Source organism: Conger conger, chromosome 3, assembly GCF_963514075.1.
Source record: "Conger conger chromosome 3, fConCon1.1, whole genome shotgun sequence".
NCBI lineage: Eukaryota > Metazoa > Chordata > Actinopteri > Anguilliformes > Congridae > Conger > Conger conger.
This window is the reverse complement of record NC_083762.1, coordinates 63218826-63235676: the sequence shown is the minus strand read 5'-3', so window position 1 is coordinate 63235676 and position 16851 is coordinate 63218826. Positions and strand designations below refer to the sequence as shown.

General features: G+C 43.0%; 1 protein-coding gene across 2 annotated transcripts in view; it reads left to right on the top strand.

Moving 5' to 3' along the window:
- Positions 1–16851, top strand: part of col4a2 (collagen, type IV, alpha 2) — a 68367-nt gene that overhangs the window by 5853 nt on the left and 45663 nt on the right. The gene's annotated exons all lie outside the window — the stretch shown is intronic.

Below are 16851 nucleotides of genomic sequence, written 5' to 3'. Positions count from 1 at the left end.
GATTCTGTGGGCCATGAGTATGAAGGGTGTAACAGTGGTTCACCATGATTTTAGGAGGGCAAAGGTGTGTGCCTGGCAACAGTCCTGCACGTGAGAGCACCCCTTAACTCCCCCCCCACCCCACCCCCTCCATGCACCCTCCCCACCTTGAGAGTTGGTGGCTGAGTAAAGATGTCTGCCGGTGATAAGGTCCCCTCCCCCGGCAGCAGGAAACAGCCGCTTCATCCTTGCCAAACCTCTGGCAAGAAAGGCACAACAATTGGGGGAAGGCCCTATTGTGCTCACTGATTTCGGAGATGGGAAATGGAATAGAGATCAGATGAAGAATCCATGTGTGGAGGCTTTCTGAATTAGTGAGGCATTTTCTCACATGGGAAGTCAGTTCTGTTACCATGCAGAAATGGGCCATCCCATTTGGGGTAGATTATTTTTGCCCAAAGGGGCGAAGTTCCGAGGTCCATACGAATAATTAGGTGATAAATGTGATTTCAAAGGTTGAGAAAGTTCAAAATGTGGACCATGCAGTACTATGTAAGTACCATGCACTAGTACCATGTTTTAACTTAGAACTTAAGGGCCATGTCATACAAGGAAAGATCTCCAGTAGCATCTAGTTTTTAGTTAGAACTTCATGGACACCTCTAGTACCCTACTGTGCTAAGTAACATTTCTGGGGCTATGCTATAGCAAATAAGTTTGCCCGTACGTACGTATGTAGTGCTAATTTAAGGTTTCCAAGGCCGTGCAAATGTCCCCCATGCTCCAAGTGAGAGGCCTAATGTGGAAAACAGCAGCCTGCACACCCCAAACTCACACATTCACACGTCTCCACTTGAAGCAGGAAGCCAGCCCAATGGAAACAACGCCTGCCCCGTTTAGTTTAGCATTGTTGTCCTGTGGTACTTTCCATAAAATGAAGTCTTCTGGAAAGGCCTGGTTTTTTAGTTTCGCCTTATTATTTCCTCAGTGACAGTTCAGAAAGTTCAGTGACCAAAAAAAAAAAAGAATAGGAACGTCAGGAACATGAATTTCAATTTGAACTGATTGTGGTTTTATGCATTCAGGGCTACTCTGGACTGTACCTGGTCAATCCTCACTGCCATACTGTAGGACTGAAATAAATTGGTAGCTATGTGTATTTAATTGCTTGCTTTTAGCAGTCAATAATTTATCATAAATAATATCAGACCATCCAAAAATCTGAAAACATAATATAGAAAAACACTGATAAGGCTTCATTTTTTCGGAAGTAATATATGAATCCTTGCAGAACAAGGGATCTATCTCTCATCCCCAATCCTCTTGAATGGTGAGACAATCTACCCGGTCTCAAGACGTAGAAGTAAGGAAACTTTCTGTAGTGTGACCCCACTCCCACCTCCATGCCCCCCCCCCCCTTCTCCATGAGGGTGGGTGCAGTAAATCGGGTCAAGGTCCACAGGGAATGTTGTCGCTTGTGAGAAACAGCCGGAGGAGTTTGTGCAAATCGCAGTAATCTGCAAAAATGTCATTATAAGTCGAGCGCAAAAAAAGCCCCTTGGGGGTGCTGGGAATAGCCAGGCTCCGGGTCATTTCCCTAGGATCATGCTACTTCAGCGGACCTTAGAGCAGGAGCCTGTCTGTCAACCCTGTGTCGTGGAGGGGGGGATGAGAAACAGGTGAAACTTAAAGAGTGTGTCATGGACTGGTATCATAAGGAAGATTAATATCAGTATATACAAAGATTTATATCTCTATTTTTCCCCACCCATCTCTCTCTCTCTTTCTTTTCAGCCAGAGGATTTAAACATCTGTCTGTCAGACAAACATCCCCGTGAAACAATGCTGAATACTTTAATCAGTGCTCTTTGTGCGAAAATAGGCCAGGAGGTGGAGACTAGCCAAATTTGGTGTAGAGTCATTTCATGACTCCCACCCAACCCCCCCCACCCCACCACTTCCTTCTCCCCTTATGGCTACAGTTTTATTTTCAGCCCTTGGCCACGTTAATGTGTAAAAATGTTGAAATTGTTTTTTCTGTGTTAGAAAAGGCCAGAGATCACAACGGAAAGAATGGAGGATCAGTGGCCTTATTCTTTGACCTGTCAAAAACATGGTAGAAGCATTTATAATGTAGCATTTGTCAATTTTTTTGGTAAGTTAGACATGCATACTCAGGTGAAACCCCTTTTCCATTTCCTGACTTAAATAATAACTGCAGCAACGATGTCAGGGTATATTTCCAATGCTTGTACATAACATTACATTACATTAATGGCATTTGGCAGATGCTCTTATCCAGAGCGACGTACAACAAAGTCCAAAGTGCATACCTATAACCAAGGAATTGTAGGATGATTTCTGGAGGCCCCCTACTGAACAGCCGTTCTGTTCCTGCATTAGCTAGTTTAGTTTCCAATCTGGGGCGGCCTGTAGCGTAGTGGTTAAGGTAAATGACCGGGAGACGCAAGGTCGGTGGTTCTAATCCCAATGTAGCCACAATAAGATCCGCACAGCCGTTGGGCCCTTGAGCAAGGCCCTTAACCCTGCATTGCTCCAGGGGAGGATTGTCTCCTGCTTAGTCTAATCAACTGTACGTCGCTCTGGATAAGAGCGTCTGTCAAAATGCCAATAATGTAATGTAATGTAATGTAATCTCCCCACAGGGTTCTCAGAAGCTGGCTTCTATTGAAAACTTCCCACGCACGTTTGTTGGGATTGGCAACAGGACGGGGATGGTCCAATCAGATTCGCAGCACCTCAGTGTGGCAGATAGATGTAATTTACATGGGCTGGCCTTTGATTTTGTTTATGCCCTTGGTCATGGGCCTGTCTGAGTGGACCATGGTACAGAGTTAGTCTGAGCTTGGTACTGCCTGGCTCTCCTGAGCTCTCTTCTGCTCTGGGTCCAAATAATGAATCTCCCACTGTCCTCTGTTGAATCTCATTTAGAGTCTCTGCTTCACAATGTTGATGATGATAATGGTTGGCTGTATTCTGAGGCCTCAGAACCACAGGGGAGCTAGAAGCTAAAAATGAAACTTTATGGTTGAAGCTTGGAGGTGGTGCAGTTCTTTAGAGTTGGGAGTGTGGTGTGTGGAGCTTCGTTATTTCAGAGATAATGGCTGTTTTCATGCCTCATTGTCATCCAAAGTGATGACAACATTGCACCTAGATGAGATGTTATCAGCCCCCATACCACAGCCTGGAAGAAAAGGCATTTGAGGTCTCACTGAAGACTGCCACCTCTTACTCCTCAAAATCAGAGGGGCAGCTTGCTATGGATAATTGTCAACCCAGCTGCATTCTGGAAACAAGAAAAGGAAGGCTTAGGTCAGTGTGACTCTGTTCATATACAAGCACAATATGCCTTTCCCCCATTGCCTTTGCCTATTGTATTCCTGTATGCGTTACAGTGGAGTTTGTTTCCCTCTTTCCTTCTCCCAGCTGCATAGCAAGTTTAGCCACTGAGCTCTTTGTTCACCAAGGCAATTTCCCTTTTAATAATATTTTAGCGGATATGTTTTTTTTTCTCAATAGAAAGTCACAAGTATATTAATTTGCAATGGGAGTGAACTGAATGAACTTTGTTTTTAGAAGGAAAGGAATGTATATAACGATTTAGTTTTTTTTTCCTGCACAAAATATAATGTAGTCAGTTATGAACTTACCCCAGTTTAAAAAGTGTCTGGAATGATTGAGTAATGGCCTGGTTATGGTGTCTCCGCATTTTTTCTCTCTCTACCCACTCTACCACTCTGTTTCCCTCTTCCTTTTATAGTCTGAATTCGGTGGCAAGCAGTGTGGCCAGCTTTTATGTTGAAGGAGAGCTGCCTCTTGGCAGGCAGGAATGGAGAGAGAGCACAGTGCTTACATGTAGCTTTGGGTTTATTGAGAACAGGAGACTGCATTTTGATTGCACTTAGGACCGGGTGTGTGAGCCAGCGGTGTACACTCGCAGTGTTAGCTCACAGAGTTAGCTTGCCGACATTCGTCTCATCCTCGCGGTATCCAAACTAACTCCAGTGAGAATCTTTCTTATTCGTAGCCATGGGTTTAAAGAGCCACCTTGGCCTCTGTTCGATCTACTTTCTCTGTACCTGCAGGTGCTCAGAGTCCTTTGATCTTTCAAAATATTTTCCATGTGGAAGTGGATTACTGACCATTAGAATAGCCGGGAGATGACCTACATGTCCAACAGAGGAAAACTGTACATTTAGCAGAAATACCTATCTCATTTTTACATTATTATGCATTCTTAACAGAAAGCCATATCCAGAGTGACTTGCTAAGGGATTGACATATTATCAATAGACAGCTGGATGTACAGTATGACATGTTTTGTAATGTTATTGTTGATGACGAGGGTGCATGTTTTTCCCTCCACATTTCTGGCGGCGGGGCTCATAAGATTGACGCATCCCTCAGTCATGCAGCCCCCACCCCCCCTAACGGCATGGACCAAAAACCTGTGCCACACGGTTTTCCAAGCACGTTTTATTTTGAGGTTGACTTATTCCTCTGCGTGTTGATGTGAAACCGTTCCCACGGCCCCCTCTGCGGGGAATATGCAGGGCCGGTCCAACAGTTTATGCTTACAGCACGAGCACCGTGTAGCACTTCATATTGAGCGGCAGCACATCCATCAAACCTCACAGAAATGGTTCATAAGAACTTCCACCACAAGTTTGGTCTAGTTTTTGTCTGGTTTTTTTTGCCATTGGTTTTAGATTCGATGTTCAGTCACCTACACTGCGAATACTGTAAATGTGTCAACACGATAAGATTGAGGTTAAGCAGTCTGGTTCCTCGGCTCTTAATGATGTAGTTGGGAGTGGGACAAATTTAGAGTGGGAGAATTCAAGGAATTTCTTTTCTCCTCCTGTTTACATCTTCATCGGCCAGGAAGATAACTCCGCCCGCCTGGGCTCTCCACAGTCTTCCCTGTGCTCAGAAGACCGTTTCCTGGAATAGAAGCTTAAACCTCTTTAGGGGTAAAGTGCACAGGGCAAAATCCCTATCTCATCCCAGGACACTGCGGTCTGTTTTTTGACATCTGGCCTTGTGCAAGGGGCTTGTGTGTGCAGTTTGAGCATCCGCCATACCAGCAGTGTGCTGGAGGATCATGGGACTGTGTTCTGAGTCATCCAGTCATAAAGCACATGCCCAATCCTACGTTTGACTGACTGTGACTTTTTACTTTCAGCAGGCTTCACCAAAGATATGCACCTAGAAATGAGCACTTCTGTCCTTCAATTTCGTAGCTGAACACTTTAATGAAGTGTCATTAAGGTGCATAAGAAACAATATACACTCAGTGAGCAATTTATTAAGGTGACCTGCACACCAGCTTGTTAATACTAATATTTAATCAGCCAATCATGTGACAGAAACTAAATGCATAAAAGCATGCAGACATGGTCAAGAGGTTCATCTGTTGTTCAGACCAAATGTCAGAATGGGGAATAAATGTGATCTAAGAGACATTGACCATTGAATGATTGTTTGTTCCAGTCAGGTTGGTTTGAGTAGCTCAGAAACTGCTGATCTCCTGTGATTTTCACACGCATAAGTCTCTAGAGTTGCTGAGAATGTTGTGAAAAACAAAAACCATCCAGTGAGCGACAGTTCTGCAGGCAAAAATGTGTTATTAATGAGAAAGGTTAGAGGAGAAGGGCCAAACTGGTCAAAGCTGACAGGAAGGTGACAGTAACACAAATAACTACTCATTACAATTGGTATGCAGAAGGGCACCAAACACGTCAAACCTCTAAGCGAATAGGCTACAGCAGCAGAAGACCAATAAGTCTAAAAAATAAGTCTAATAAATCCCTAATAAAGTGCTCACTGAGAGTACATTCCAATACTAATATTAATAACAACACTGCAAAGTTCTAGTGTAAATAGAAAAATGGTATGGTATGTCAAATGGCTCAAACACATACTCTTGTAAGCAGCAGGCTATGCAGCGTGGATTTATATTAATCCTTGGATAGGAGCTGCTAAATTACTGTGAAGCAATGCAATATGGTATGACCATAACATAACTTGTGGCCGATTTGCAAAGCAGCAGATCAAGTTCTTAAATGTATCCCCCATCCACAGCACTGAATTATTTGCCTTTTATTTTGACTATGTGTGTATACACGTCTAGTATACAAGGGAGACCAAGAAGCAGCGATACAATGTAATGCAACTACGAGCAAGTAGCATCCAGATACACTGCTTAAATAAGAGGGTCATTTGTGTGTTTTCATCAAGATAACATTACAACTCATCTCAGTCATCGCCTCCAAACAGTTCCAGCTGTCTGGTGTTGGGGAGTCGTTGTAGGCAGGTCCAAAGAGAACCAGGTGTCCGGTTCAGGGAAGGTGCTATCGGTGGGTTGATTGGGTTGCCGATCCGGCCGAGGCCCTGGAGCGTAAATCTGTGCACTCTCTGTGCCCCTGTCATGTGATGCGCTCCATCACCTCACCCTCTAGCACATGTGGGTCTGGTCTGTCTTGGAAGCACTGTGAAAATTCCTTTACTTGCATGCTTGGAATAGCTATAGAGAAGAGGAAGATGGGTGAGAGTGATGTGTCCTGCAAAACAAATACGCCTGTGATGAGCAGGGATTATCGACCGGATTCGATCCAGAGACCTCCAGCCAGGCTCAAAGGCATCCTGGGGACCCCTATCATAAGCTAAAAAGGGTTTTATTAAAAAAAAGTTTTATGGCGCGGGTGGGGTGAATGATTGCACTTACAGACTGGGAGAGGAGAGTGTGATTGAAAAAAACCCAGGCTGTAGAGGAATGGTTTAACTGCACAATAAGCATGTATAGCCTCAATCTTAGATATAAACATGGGGTGCATCCACAAACTGTGCAAGCATTTGTGATTTCTCTTTTTAATTATTCTATCATTTATGCTAAATCATCCTTTTCACTTATGCATGACAATATCTTTATTGCTAAATGTTGAGCTGAATGCCTGTTCTAATGCCCTTATCTTCTTAGTATAGCTGCTTTTACACAGATGCTGTAGCTACAGCACTGCTCTGTTCTGGTTCTGGATAAGTGTGCCTGCTAAATGAACACAATTAGCTGCATTCATCTAAGCATGCGTTGCATTGATGCACAGTACATGCGTGGCTTGTCCAAGCTCACAGTATAGTCTAAGGCGGTGGTCTCCAACCCTGGTCCTGGAGAGCTACTGGGTCTTCTGGTTTTTGTTTTCACCTTAAAATCAGCTCCCCGCTGAGTCCCAGGTAACAAGGTGAGGTGAATTAACTGTGTAATCAACTGCTGTAATTAAGTGCTGAGTAACAGCGAAAGCCAGCAGACCCAGTAGCTCTCCAGGACCAGGGTTGGAGACCACTGGTCTAAGGAATGTGTGCCATAGCCTCACAATCATGCACGCCGTGCACATTGCTTTGTCTATTAAGCAACGTGCACAGTCCTGCTCACCCACACGTATAGAGTGATACCCTGCCCTGATACTCCTGCACACGCACACTTTTCACAGTCCTCCCTCATTCCACCTCGTCATAAACTCCTTCATTAGACAGGTGGTCCTCTGCCCTCCTACACCCCCTATCTCCCCATGGGATTCTATAGCTCATTTGAAATCATCTTGGTGTGACTCCTCCTGGGCTGGGGCCCCGTTTGCATTCATCCCAAAAGTTTTGCAGTTTGGCCCCAAAACTGATCATGTCTATGGCATAGGGTCCCAAACCATAACCTTTACCCTCATCTTAGGTTTTACCCAAATGTTTACCCTAATCTTACCCTACCCTTATCACAATCTTTTAGTCAGTACGTTTTTTGGGGTCCAGAAGCATCCGTGGTAAAGTAACTGAGGTCTTAGTGACTGGCAACAAGTGACAGTGTGCAAAGTATCTGAAGAAGTAGTTGCATGAGAAACTCTTCAGTTTAATGTTTCAGTTTTGATATTTATCATAAGAAGGCCTTATCTCAAACAGGGTTGAAGCATGAAGACACTTTATACTAGCATGGGTCAGGCATTGATATCAGATCACAAAGCATGTCCCTACACTGACATCCAGCCCAGCTGGACTGTCCACTCACTGCGAAGTAGAAATAACCAGAAAATACCAGCAATGCAAAGCTTCATGGCTTCATGACTCAGTTCTTTATTTAAAAAATGTAATTGTTTGTACCAAGAGGGAAAAGTAGTATTCTACATATTGGGTATGGCTGCTTGCGGGCAGTAGGCTACGCTCCATGCCTGATCAAAGAGGAAAATGTCGGATGAAAGAGTTTTAATGCATGCCAGGGACTATAACCAATATGTGTGCAAATGGCAGTATTCAGTATTGCATGCTGAAATTTAAAGAAAAGCAGAGCAAATTAAAAATGGTTTGATTGCTCACAAGCTTCCAGGCCACAACAAGTGCACAACAAGATCGTTTGAAGAGTCATTTCATGCATTGAAATGCAAGAGCATTTTTAGTTTTTCATTAACTTAAAGATATGCATATACTGTAACTGAGTTAGTGAGGCACTGAGAGAGGTATGCCATAAGAAGTCATGGAACTTGCATGGTATTAATTCTCCCTGAAGAATTTAGGGGAAGAAAATTATGCCATAAAGCTAATCCGTAACCCTAGAGCACAGGTGTTAAACTCCAGTCCTGGAGGGCCGTAGTGTCTGCTGGTTTTTGGGGTGTTCTGGGTTCATTCAAGTTATTGATTGGTTAAAGTATCCACACGCCTTGTTCTCAAGGCCTTAATTGGCCTTAATTGACAGCTGATTGAAAGGAAACCACAAAAACCCGCAGACACTGCGGCCCCCTGGGGATTCAGTTCGACACCCCTGCCCTAGAGGCAGACCTGGGTCAAATAGTACATAATTGTTCTGTACTTTTCTATGTTTTACTGAGTTTTTCTGGTGTATTGGAAGCTATGAAATACTTACAAAAAAGTGTGAATCCCACCTTCTGGTTCTCTTGATTGGTTCAATTGCACCAGGCAAGGTCAGTCGATCACAGAAAAGTATTTGAATCCAAAACAAGTACATATTTGACAGGTCTGATAACATATAACTTTGGCAGATGTACAGCTGCATGGTTTTAGCTCTACATTATAGTTTGTTATCGTTCATTATAGCCCCACTCCAAAAGACGACCATCTTGTGAAGGAAGGTGCATGAAGTCTGGGCTCAGACAGCATTATGAAATCCCCTGGTATGGTAGGGGTCAAAGGTCACAGCCTGAAGAGAAAGGAAACAACTATTGACAAATTTCAGCGCAGTCTAGGGAGAAGACACCATAACTGGGATTTTACCAGCTATCCGTGGGTGGTACTGGGGATTTAGTTAAACTTTGTGCCTGATCTTTGGAAATTCAAACAATGAGTTTCAAGCAAATACCTGTGTTTTGTTTATTAATGTAATTTTCCCTTGAAAAGCTTTCATGTGGAGCAACTGGCATGTCGCTTCAGGAACAATCGAGACATCAAACAATATTCTGAACACTCTGAACCAAGGAGCCTGTGTGAAAGTAATGCTGAGGGTTAACTATGCTGTGTAAGAGTACATACAAATCTATAATGTTCAAGTCTCTGAAGTTTGGTTAGCTGTAAATAGATGACAGATACCCTTTCTACTCTGAAAGATATTTTTGAGACTGAAAATGATTGCTTGTCACGTTGTTCAGTTGATGCAGTCAGAGGGCAGACTCTCCAGATGTTAATAATCATGTTTGACTGCTCTGCTAAAGTGCAAATCGCTTTGTAATTTGAATTATATAAGCTATATATGATAAAGAAAACATATAACAAAGATAACAAGGTTTATTTGAATGTTTCCTGTCCATGAATTTCTAAAAACAAAAATGTGCAAGTGAGAAGATAAAGGTAGAGTTATGATGTGAGGGATTGTAAATGTCAGGAGTGAATTGTGAGGGGGGTCCCGGTTCATAAGTACACAGCTGTGCAGGGGAGTGACAGTCAGTCAAGATGTGAGGTGAGGGGGGTTTTTCTTTCTTACATGTCATGATGTTTGGCTTTTATGTTCCCATCTGGTATTTTCTTTTTTGTTTGTGTTATTGTTTTTTTCACTGTAGATTTTCCCTTTCCCTTCACTCCAGTTGTATTTTCGGGCCGTATTTCTGCATGGTCCTCCCCCGTCAGGTCGGGAGAGTACAGACAGGCGTGGGGTGCGCTCGGAAGCTGCTGCAGTCAGCTGCCGCTTCCTTTCTCTCCCCGGTGTGCGGTTGCGGCCCGGCTGCACTGCCATCGCCTGGTGCGGGCTGGTGTAGCCAGCAACAATAGGCAGCCAGTCCACGAGAGCGCTTTCCCTTGTGTGATTAGGCAGGGACAACCCTGGGGTAATCAAATAGTGTCAGGACATATAAGCCCCACTAATCTCAGACTATGTTGGTATCAGAACAGATAGATAGTAGTATGAGTTCCCAGAGGTGTTCACCAGTCGTTTTATGTTCTAGGTCTTTTAGCAAACACTCTTATCCAGAGCAACTTACACAGTGTATATTATTTTCATTCAGTTAATTTATACAGCTGGATATTTGCTGAAGTAATTCCATTTAAGTAACTTTGATTAAGGAAATCAAACCTGTAATTATACAGTAAAGTAACCATTATGCAACACTGCAATTGCCGCCTAGTTAGTGTTGGGGTACTCTGTTTGTTCTAGATAACATTTGGTTAAGCTTCTCCCTGGTTTGTGAATGAAAAATGAAAAATCATGGAGATAATTCTGGCACATTTACATTGATATGGAAACTGAAAATATTGATTAATATGAATTAAAAAAATAATAATAATAATTAAGCATTGCCAGACTGGGGCCAGTCACTACACTAAAATTATTTGCTTTAATGGAATACACCAGTTAGCTACTTTGTTTGTCCTGCGTAAAATACTTCCAGGACTTGTCTCTAACAGCGTGATGCCATATATTAGAATCAAAGGGAAGGGCTGGCATTCACATGATGCTTTTTAAGTCAACATTTTCTGCATCAAGGCAGTTGTCCATCTAAAAATATAAAGAATGTGAACAGCAACCAAGATTGAATTGGAGCCATGTTTAGCGCAAGTGTTTTATTTAGAAAATTAGATTGTTATTTCCCAGAAAGTAGCATTTAGCATGCTGTCATGGCTGGGTAATAGGTTATGGGGTCTATGACAAGATGTTGTCATCCGTCCCCAGCCCAGGTCCGACAGATGAGGCAAACATGAGGCGAGGCTGAGCTGTTTCGCGCACGTCTTGGGCTATGGCCAATAAGCGTGCAAATTGGCGGAGATGTCGAGAGCTTTGCACGAAAGAAAAACATAAATAGAAAAATAAAAATAGTTCACACGCTAGATTTCCAGGTCAAGGTGCACAACAAGATAATTTTGATAATGTAATCATGCATCATAACATGCATGTTTGTGTGACCCATAACAGCCATATCGCCGAGACTTGAAGTTGCGTTGGGGTGGAATTGGAAGGGAATTGGAAGTATGCAAGGCCTCCAGGCAGTACAGCTTGGTGTTAAGAGTGCTGAATTTTGAATCAATTTCTGAGATTTTCCCCTTTTTTCTGGACCATCGGGGCACTGCTTTCCCTAGTGTGATGATGAATGAAGAAGTTAACGGCAATGGAGGTGATGAACGGCTTTTAAATTCTGCCCTTCATGGATTTCATCCCCACCGTGGCCAATGCTTTACACCTTGACTTATGCGTAGCACCCTGAACCAATTTCATTTTGACAATTACATTGAGGGATGAATAAAACGGACAAATTGAAAAGGCCTGGCTGTGAATTTAGTGGGGAATCCCCTTACGGGTGGATATGAGGGGGTGCACAGACACTGGTGTGCTCAGTGAGGTTGGAGGGTTAGGTTTGGGTTAGTTTTAGTATCAGTAGGGAGGCCGACAGTTGCCAAGTTAACACAGGGAGGCTATAGTCAGCTGATTTTCTTAATCAGTGGGGACATAAATTCTACCCTGCAGTTCTGCATTGCCAATACAGAGACACCACCACCAGCACACCCCACTGATGCCCCCTCTCTGCTCACAGATATGAGACGAACACACACGCATACTGCACACATGCACGCACACACACACACACACACACACACACACACACACACACAAATACAAACACAGACACACACATCCATAGATACACTTATAATTTGAGACCCACACAGTCACACAACTCATACACAAAAACACACACAGATTCATAGACATGCATACAGATTCATGAACATGCACACACACACAAACACAGACACACATGCACACAGACCCAGTAGTACACACACAAATTGAGACACACACACAGGCTCATAGACACACTCACTACTCTTCTCTAATTACAGCTTAGACAGAGAAAGACAGTATTGTACTGTATAGCAGGTGTGCTCCATTAGATTATTACTGTACTTTGCTTATTGGTTTAGCAGGCTGCCCCTCGTTGACTCAGACAGAAGCAAGCTGCTTAAAATCAGCACGAAAATCATAACATCGAACCAATGCAGATTTTCATGTGTACTTTGGAAGCCATCCAGATCAAACCGAACAGAACACACAACCATCTGAAGCCCACTTACAGAGGCATCCATGTCTTGTGCCGTGAAATGATCCTGTCAGACCAGCATATCAGTTTGCTTATTATAGAGGGGGGTGCATATGTTATTGCAGTGTGCTCTCACGTGCTTTGACAGCATATTCTGGAGGCTAGGCGAGACCCTGTGTGTAGCATATGGCTCCTTGATTCTAGAAGAATTCCACAGAGCTCAAGGGTTCTTCGCTATGGGTTTCTTTGTACGTTAATAACAGGGAAACATGATTTCTCCTTTTGTAGTCTGACAGAGTTTGCACTGACTTGCTCGAGACAATTAGGCTTGTGAGAAGAAGGACGTCAAAGCTCGTCGGATGTTTGCCTTGGTTTAGGTTTAACGGATTTCCTGGAGTGGATCCCCCCCTCTGGACCAGACACGCTGTACCACAGTGTCTGGTTTGTAAATCACGCAAAGCCAAAAAGGAACACTTTAGCACAGTGTTTGGGGGGTGGGGGACAGAAGGGGTCTCCGTGTTTTGGTTCACCCATGGCCTCATGGGATATATGTTCAGCCCTAAACTGTTGTTTTGAAAAATGAGTATTAATTACAAGCAAAAGCAGCCAATAAAATGCAGTCTATCTGCTGGGCGCTTCCTTGTTGCAGCTACACTATTGTTTTGGATGTTGCTGCATCTAGGTGATCTTTGTGGTCGAAGTGTCTAGAATATTCTGGGAGTGGCAAGCTTGACCCTCCTTTTCAGACACTGCCCCGGGCTACACAGACGACCCACCTACTTTTCATGGCAAAATCATTAAGCATGTGCACCACAGACCCCACATGTATCTGGTTCTGACTTCTAGCCTCACACACTCACAGAACAGATGTTGAGGTATCCTATATTGGGGTGACCCTGCACTAGCTACTGCAGACACAATTTCATAGTATAGTGTAATGGATACGGAACTGGGCATATAACAGGTTTGACCCATGGTAAAGGTTTTTCACCTGAAGTACATATCCAGTTGTATAATTGAGAAAATGAAAATGAAATACTATATGTAAGTCTCTGTGGCAGTGGCATAGCCAGTAATTCAGTCAAAATTCTGAAACACAATGAGAACCTTCAAGTAATTGACAATTGCAAATTCCCCTATTGTAACCATTGTAAAGCCTTCTTCTAGATCTAAAATATTCACCGTCATACCCCAAAACTGTCTGTCCAATCAAAAACACACATGGTAATATTCTTGAAAACCTTCGAAAGTGAACCATCCATTTAATTATATGTACTGTATATTTAGTGAGAAGGGCTGTAGTGTATATGTGGTGATTTAGGGATTCTAAGCCGGTTTAAGCCTTGTTTTTGATACTTCTAGCGGGTCATAGCTGGTCTGTTGCTGGTCATAGCTGATTTGTTGCTGGTCATAGCCTGCCTGTTGCTGTTCAAAGCTGGTTCAAGCCGGTTAATCTCGTAGAGTAAGCTGGTTGCCTAACTAGTTGACAAGCTGACTTGCATGGTTGGCTGATGAACCAGCTTTAACCAGCTAAAACCAGCTAGAAGCATCAAAAACACAGTTTAAACCAGTTTGATCATTTTAAAGCCAGATTAATTAGGAGGTATCCAAAACCCAGCATTTTTGACAGCCAAATTCACCTAAATTAATTTCACACTGTCTAATCTTGCCCTAAACTGTTTAACTGACCATTTTATCCAGTTATTCACAATGCAGGAAACCCCCATGGAGTTTTGGGTTAGTTTCCTGCAATTTGTGAGCCAACAGCTTCAAAACTGTGTTAAAATGTTTTTCTTAAAATAGTGTAAGCAATGAACTATCACTCAAATTTAAAGCCAAAAAAGAAATGTAATTTTAGTAACCATATTATTTCATTGTTTCACGCCATGTTATTATGTGTAGTTTGTCTTTGGACATTACATATGTTTATGTTTTTGTGGAATGTCCACTGGTGGTTCCAAGCATAAAACAATTACCTGGCAAAGACAAATAAGACGCTGCTGATGGTGGCAAGGTTTTATTTTTGTCTGTTGTGATGGAACATTAATGTACCATAAAAAACACAAGCCCACAAAGAGCACAGCTCAAAACAACCCCCCCCCCCCCCCCCATCCTCTTGCCAAAGGAACACAGATGGGTAAGTGAATCCACATCTCAGAAGTTAGATACTTCAGAATATCTGATGAGATCAATTTGAAGAGTAGTACCAGCACTTATCATGGCTTGTCATATCAGAAAAAGGCATACATAGCAGTATACTTGAATAAAAGAAATAGTTGATGCGTAAGCTTTGGTTCAGTAACTGGTGGTGGAGTCTTGAACTTGAAGTCTTTCGTTTACTCACCATTTAGAAAAGAGTCGTGTTTTTGTCCGTCCTTTCGGGGGGAAAAAATAGAACACACAGGTCAGGATTTGAGGGTAAGTTATTTATTAAACTTTGCCCATGTCAGAATGAGAAGAGACCTCCTAAAATAGCAGCCCCCCCCCCCCCCCCCCCCCCAAGTCCCCTGTTGGTTTCACTTAATGAGGAACCATTTACCATAGGGTCGTTTGGTTAATATAGCAACCATGGGAAAATAGAAGCAGTGGGCATGTGGGTGTTGGTGTATGTGTGTGCGCGCTCGTGCATGTGGCGGGCGTGCATGTGGCGGGCGTGCACATGCGCGTGCGTGCGCGTGTGAATTAAATTGTGTTTAAATTGTAGGGACGGCTTCATTCCGAGAAGTTGTTAACATTCTAATTAGGAATGTAATTCCTGAACTAAATTTGTGTAAACACATTTGACAGAAGTTAATTACTGCTGCTCAACCAAACATTCAGTGCCTGATCAATGCTCTGTCTGTGTGTCTCAGAGAGCATGGCGTGCCAGTCTCATGTCAGGGCAGTAACAGTTCTGCTTTCTGTTCTGCCGTTTATCTGCTCTGTGTGCATGAACTGGCCGATCTGTAATCAGTTTTACGCACGGATATGCATGAGCTTCCAGTTGTTAGCATTAACGAGGCGTGTACATGACCAATAGATAGATAGATAGATCATTACATTTATATAGCGCTTTTCTAGACACTCAAAGTGCTTTACAGTGATGATTTTGAGGAGCTTGCAGCTGTCTACTTATCTTCAGATTTGAGCTTATTACCCAGCTGTAAAATCAAGCTATGCGATCTTAGCTATGCGATCTTAACTAGTTTGAAAATTGAGCTGGTAAAGCTGGTCATAAGCTTGTCTAGCAGGGTATGAGCTGTAAACCTTGTGGACCTAATTGAAAAGGGTGACTACAGTAAAACCCTGCCTGTGACTATGATGCCCAAGGTCTTTTGACAGGTTTTCACACCTTGAATTGAATTTATGAGGATTATCGTTCTCCATTAATCGTGAAACAGCATCCGATGGCTACGCAGACAGGCTGACTGGAGGTGTCTGACCTGAAAGCGTGCATTCCCGTGGAAGTCAGGCACAGATTTTGATTAGTTTGTTTTTATTGGTCTTCGGGATTTCTGTTTGTCTTTTCTCTCTCTTGTACAACACAGATGCCTCCATTTTTCTATCTGTTCCTCTCCTTCGCTAGGCCTCCCCCAGAAAGAGATACCTGCACAAGTATGGAGCCTCATGTCAGAGCGCTGTATGTAAACGTGTTAATAATGCCCTGGGAGATTCGGCGTGTCTTACGGGATGTTAATGGATAACGCAGAAAGGAGGCTCGGGCTCATGTGACACTTTCCAGGCTCCTCCGTGCATTTCATTTTGCCCGTTATGCGTTTAATAAGTCAGCCGGACAGGCAGTGAAAGGTCGTGAACAGAAGGCTACATTGTTCAAGGGCATTTCTCACGGACACGAAGGAGGGCGGCCTGAACACACGCGTGATTTATTGAACGAAATAATGGTGTTTTCTTTTTTATTTAATGAGCATTGCTGTGTGTAAATGTTGATGGTGTCATTTTAAAATGCGATTACATTTTCGTGTTTTCGAAAGTCATTTAGAGTTTCGGGATGTATGGTTTTTGACATAGGCGTGACAAGGACAGCTACTGATGATCTCATCAGATTTGCATTTTTTTCTTAATACGTCTGGTCGGTCATTGTTGTATTATGATGAATGGGACGACATGAGTAAAAGTCACAGCTGTGGGGTGACAGGCCTTTCTGGGAGTGCAATGGGAAGAACATTTTGATGTTACTGACCTCTGCAGAACATCAAAATAATCGAGAAGAAGCACTAGGAAAGCAGGGTACCTGCCATTTTTCCCCTTCTATTGTATTTACACACTCACATGTCTTTGAAATACAAAGTAATATAAAACATGTTTTGTCATTTGTTAGGAGCTGGGTAGTGTACAT